The sequence below is a fragment of the Gymnodraco acuticeps genome, unplaced genomic scaffold, assembly GCF_902827175.1.
Source record: "Gymnodraco acuticeps unplaced genomic scaffold, fGymAcu1.1, whole genome shotgun sequence".
Taxonomy (NCBI): Eukaryota; Metazoa; Chordata; class Actinopteri; order Perciformes; family Bathydraconidae; genus Gymnodraco; species Gymnodraco acuticeps.
The window spans coordinates 611,431-617,430 of NW_022990225.1; the positions used below are offsets into that span (position 1 = coordinate 611,431).

Below are 6,000 nucleotides of genomic sequence, written 5' to 3' on the forward strand. Positions count from 1 at the left end.
CTACCCTGTTATTAAAAACTGTGATTAATGACAGACATAATTCTTTCACACCATTAAAAAGAACATGGTTTTTTTTGCAGGACCAAATGTACCTTAAATCATTTTAAGTACCATTACAAGCTTTAGCATTGGCAATATTGTAGTCATCTTGAAAATGTGACTGTAAAAATATTAGAATATTTTTCCTTTAGGAGGAAAGAAACCAGAAGGGATGGTTTTATTTTGTCGTAGGTGTTCCCCTCCAAAGGATGGAAAATATTCTAAAATGAAGCACCTTTCATTGAGCCACTTTGAAGATGAGAGGCTCTGTGTGTTCTTTGTTATATGTGGTTGTACACAGCAGCTCAATGGCCTGAGGTCCTGCCGCTTTGCTGCCACAGTCTGACCTTGCTGTCTTTACCATTACAATTTCAGGACGCAGTGGAGTGGAGCGTTAAAGTCATTTCACCAGGACCTGGGGAAGGGAATGCAATTTGTGCTAGACAAACATATATGAACGCAATGATATTACAGGCTGCCGTAGAAGTAAATGAACTCTGAAAGCCAAAGAGGGCTAGGTCGATTCAGAGAACAATTTATCCCGTGTGACGGTCCCCATACAGTCCAACACAAAAATCTGCAGCTGGATTTTCCTAAAGATGGTTGAGAAATGTGCTCTGAATACAAGAAAGCTAATATCTCAAAGATCAGATAGACCTTTTTAGAACAGGATTGTTGTTACTTGGTGCCAATCAATGAAGACATTAAAAGGTATAATATACCTAAAAACTCATTATTTCTCTCAATAACCCACTAGAAGTGTGTGGTGGTGGCATGTGTATCTGCAGAAACCATGCAGCCTTCTACCTGTATTTTCTCTTTTCTTGTTATTTTGCTGTGATGGGGACATTTCTGGGCATCAACAAAAAGCCTTTGGGCCCAACATGGGTGTGTAACCCTCACACAAAGAGCAAACAGTCCACAAGAGAAAGAAGCGTGCTCTTTTGGCTGAATTCATTCAAAATACGGCACCATCCTGCAGGGTTGTGGAGATTTACTACTTTATTTAACTGCGCTAACTCTCTTCATTCACACTCTAGGTCACTTGACCAACTAAGATTTATAATGTATTATTCAAATATCTAGGTTAGTTATTACATTGTCAAATCTAATGTTCTTTGCTAATCGTACATTTGTATGTGTCAAAAGGGCATATGATACGGTCTTATATCGACTGCAAGCCCCTGAATGAGATCGTATCATAATCACATCATGGCCGACTTTGTGATATCAGTAAACATTGTACTTTTGTCGAAAGAATAATTGAATATTGTATTGTGATAAATATGTGTGATTCACACCCCTAATGATAGCCATTCATCCCCATTCGTGCACTTGTGCCTGTTAGCACTGTTTCAGAAAAGTCCAACTGCATTGGTAATGTGGATTTGTATACATGTATGTCAATGAGGACACTTTAATACCAATCAACAACAAGTTGTTTTCACATGTTGACACTAATAGGACAGCTACATCTTCCATTCTACCTAAAAATGAAATAACTTTGATTAGTGGCATCATGCATGTCAAATCATGAAGCTAAGCTCGAAACTAACATAGATGTCCGAGAGACTGAGTCTAAGCATAGTTATTACATTTAAGCATAGTTAGACCTTCAAGCTGCCTTGATGACTAATTAATGATATGTTGCAGTGTGTGCCTTATAATTGTTTTAGGATACTGTATCAGAGTTTTTCAATTAGTTTTGCAAATTGAATGCACATTCATTTTAGTCATACACCCGTGTAGACAGTTTTCACTGCTTTGTAAAGCCATATTTGAATGAATAAGTAGTAATGAATGATTCAAACTCCATGTTACTTTAAACCTCTGCCTGGAATAACCTTGGACTCACAATCCATACAGAGAAAAAAAGATAAGCAAAAGTTCATCATAAGTAAATACTACCTTAAATACATTTAACTTGTACTTAGTAAAAAAAATAAAAAATACTAAATGAAGCTTACCATGTCAATGTCACCTTAGATTAGAGACATAGTGCGGTGCATGACATTAAGGATTTTGGGAGATGGCCCTGTGGGCCATCTAAGCTAATTTACAGATGGCCCTGAGCCCAATAGAGATTGCCCTGAAAAATGCGCGCGGACGAAATGACGCTCGAAGGATTTGGGGGGCCTCCCCCTAGAAAATGTAGATTTGTGCAGGTCTTAGATGCTGTCTGGTGCATTCTCTAGACTGAATTATAAGATGAACCACCACAATATTGTACAATTTCAATTTTATTCTTCATTTCACTTGTTTGTTTGTGTTTGCTCGCTTGCATAGCTTTATGAAATACTTAAGTTGTTGGTCAAGACACTTTCCATCTGATGAAGGCAAATGCCTTCCCAGATGTAAAAAAGTAGAAAACATTACATTCAGTTGTAACTGCCAAAACAAACATTATTTACACCATTATGACCCCTGTTCAAAATGTTTGTAATGTTATCTGTAAGTTGGTCGAACGAATGCCCCCTCATCCGGAAGCTGACCGAGCAGACCCGAGCAGCAGTCGAGAGGAGCCGAGCGCATCCGCGAAGCACACAAAATGGAGACGTCAGAGTTCCCGTTAGCCGGCAAATCTAAATCTCTTCGGTCAAAATATCCGGTCAAAATAATTTGACTTTAGCGCAATACCGCTTCAGTTGCGCCACTTATGTGACAGACAAGAAGAGTATGTGACAGACATGAATAGTCAATTATAATGTCTAACACTTAATGTGGAGAAAGAGATGTGGGTTGATTGTGCGTTGATCTGTTGGTAATGCCTCGGGGTTCCGGTGGGCATGTAAACAAATGCATAATGCTGCGCTATACTTTGTGGCCTCACCCAGTTGCATAGCGACACTTATTGTTTAGGTGTCTTTTAATAAACAGGTAGTCCTATCATTAGCTAGAACTAGCTGGATCTGATCGATATGGACATAAACGCGAGTGAAGTCTAATCTGACGGGAGAGAGAGATCAGCTGCTGCTGACGAGTGGACACGCATCTCTGCATGATCACCTGCAGCGGTGAGCGGACAAAACACACACTTCAGGTTAGAATATCACACATAGCTATTTTAATGACCTCTCAAACTACCTAAACTAGTTATAGATATGTTTAGTTTTACTGTCGGGTCACTCATTACTGGATCCGCATGATACTGGCATAATAGATTGCCCGATCGGGCAACCAGCAGGTGAGGCTTCATTGCCCGAGCTAAATACTAGATGGCCCCGGGCCATCGGGCAGTCGTTAATGTCGAGCCCTGTAGTGGCTTGTTTTCAACAATAATTATAATGTATACAAGGCTGAGACAAATGTTGCAAAAGACAGGTGTTAGGAATGGTTGCTGTTGAATATTAAAATATTAGTTCATTTGTTTCGGCTTGTAATTGAAGGAAGTGCAGAGCATGACAATAAATTCAGTAGACATATCAAGCAGCTGAAAGGGAGACTCATCCGTGATGAGTTAGGGACAGACTTGTCAGGCGAGAACTGCCTGGAAGCAAAGTGCTGCATTACTTCGCAGTGACTATTGCTGTGTGATTACTCAAACCTCCTGTGCCAAGAGAAGCCAACAGCACACATTTTAGAAGCAAACTACGATGTAAGATTAGTATAAATCTCATACTCTCCAGGATGGCTAATTAACCTTTATGAGCAGGTGGAAATGTAAGGAAGGGAAACACCATCAAACTTAACCAGGAGGTTAAACTGATCTTTCCTTTGAGATACAGTTTTCCAATTAAGTCTAACAATTCTGCCTCATATCATTCAGTGCGAGCAGTGCACTCAGCAGTCAGCCATTATGAAAAAGCATGGTATATCAAGGAATAAGAAAGGATATTTTTGGCATTCTTGAGTGACAGCAACAGTCTGAGTTCAAAGGGCTCAGACACAGCGACAGATTGGGTTGCTGATGGTTTAAGTGAATCATTGAACAAAATCCTCAATCGCTATATGCTGAGCTATACAATTGTAATCAAATATAACTCTTTGTTTAACCTGGATAATATTGTCTAATGTTGTAGAATTTAAAAAGGCGACAACTTATTATTTTTCCAAACAGAAAATAAATGCCACCAAATGACATTAGACCAAGCAATTATGTCCAACAAGGCATTCTGACTATACAGCTTGGCTATGTAAAAGCTTGCCTGACATTATGTAATAGGTCTATGACAACTACAGTTACTGGAACACCTTGTCTCATTGAACCATAGTCTATTCACTTCCAGCTCCCAATACAGTATGTGTCCAAATGCATTTTGATAAAAACTACAACACTATTTTCCATGCACTGTAGTCATTACACGAGCACAGGAAGATTGCTGGCGCTGCAGCAAAGCGGGTGCTATTTAATTGGATAAGGAGTGATCCCTTCAACTATACACCACAAGGTGCTCAGTGGCTGCGCTACACATCAACGAGAAAACGTGCAGGAGTGTGAAAACGATGTTACATTGCCCATTAAAAAAAGGTCAATAATGTAACGTCAATACACGTAATAAACCTGCAGTACATGGAAAGCGTGGGGAATACGAGACACATTACCGTTATAAAAGGTAACTGGACATGGTAATTTAAAGCGACATGCTGCGTTCAAGGTTTGGACGAATTGCAGTTGCCGTGCAAGTGAACGTCTTTTTTCTTCTTTAAATAGCGTTATAGCTTGCACTTGTGAAAGGGCATGTTCCTACTATGACATTAAGCTTGTTCGGTGACATTATAGATAAGGTAAGAGGTATGACATACCCAAGATAAAACCAAATTCGACATATCTTTGATATTCGACACGACGTTACACATTTTCCTTCAAATTAGACATTTGCTGTATGCAATATCCTGTGACAGTGAGCTGACAAAATGACCCAAAACGTGCCCACACGGTGCCCCTGCCTCTATATCTCCCCAAATTGACCGTTACTGGTCGGTTCACATCTTTAACCCCACTGACGTTATCTCAATGACATTATCTTCCTGCCTGTTAAAAGGGGTTCATATCACGTTAAATAGACTGAAAGACCTGCATTAAAACGCACCCCATTGTAAACTCTGGGTTCCGTACCTTAGAATGAAATGCCTCCTCGTAACAGTAGACGAGTCCACATTTTGAGTTGCAGTCTATAAATGATGAGCCTCAATGGCCAACTGTCAATCTGCCGTCCACGACAAACCGTGGCGTGGAGTCCAACGTTTAAAAAAAAAAAAACAGGCTGGCGTATAATGTTAGCCAACTAGCTCCCAGGCATTAGCTTGTGCTGATTGCAAGGGAGTGAAATACGCAAAGGATACTTCTAAAATATTCGATAAGTCGTAAAACTTAATTCAGAGCAATGCATAACTCTGAATAACCTAGAAATAATAAAGACAAATCTGGCCGCCACCTAGGTGATTATGTACCTGGATTGGAAAACGAGACGCCCAATGTCAGTATATCTCCAAGATATAACGCTGGCTAACGATGTTAGCTTGGTACAAGGCTAACTAACCAAGGCAGCTACACCACCGGTGGCTGGCCCTCGTTGGTCATTGCACACACAAAAATTACTTAACCAGTCAGGCTTTATTCATATTTCTAACACCTGAGAGTAGCTTTTATCTTGCGGTATGTTGTCGCCCTAGTACACGAATATAACCAAAAATACTCACTCCGTTCTCTGAAGAGCACCCCAGGTCCCTTTCTCTCTGTAACTCCCCCTCAGTCTCACCAAAGACTAGACTCTCTCCCCTGATCTGAGGTAAAATCCCGCCCACTGCGCTGTCACTACCAAGCCAAAGTTTCCAGACTGAACAGTCAAGATAGTAACCTCCCGTTTTAGCCCATGGAAAACGCACGTCGACTTGACCGGAAACCTTGTGACGCTTGCGTACAGTTATTTGCTATATAACGGTTTCGGTTAACTGACGATATGTCAATAATCATGTGTATCTAAATAATGCAGAAATACATTGGTTATTCATAAAATAGTA

General features: G+C 40.2%; 1 protein-coding gene across 2 annotated transcripts in view; it reads right to left on the reverse strand.

Annotated features, from left to right (window-relative positions):
* The window catches only part of atp2b1a (ATPase plasma membrane Ca2+ transporting 1a), a 40,808-nt gene extending 35,013 nt beyond the window's left edge, over window positions 1–5,795 (reverse strand). Inside the window, exon 1 of one of the 2 annotated variants that reach the window (XM_034218867.1) lies at window positions 5,680–5,795. The gene's annotated coding sequence lies outside the window, so the exon portion shown is untranslated. Of the gene's footprint in view, window positions 1–5,095; window positions 5,111–5,679 lie in introns of those variants that run through there. The other variant, XM_034218868.1, reaches the window with a different exon arrangement.
* Between the last annotated feature and the right edge of the window lie 205 nt (window positions 5,796–6,000).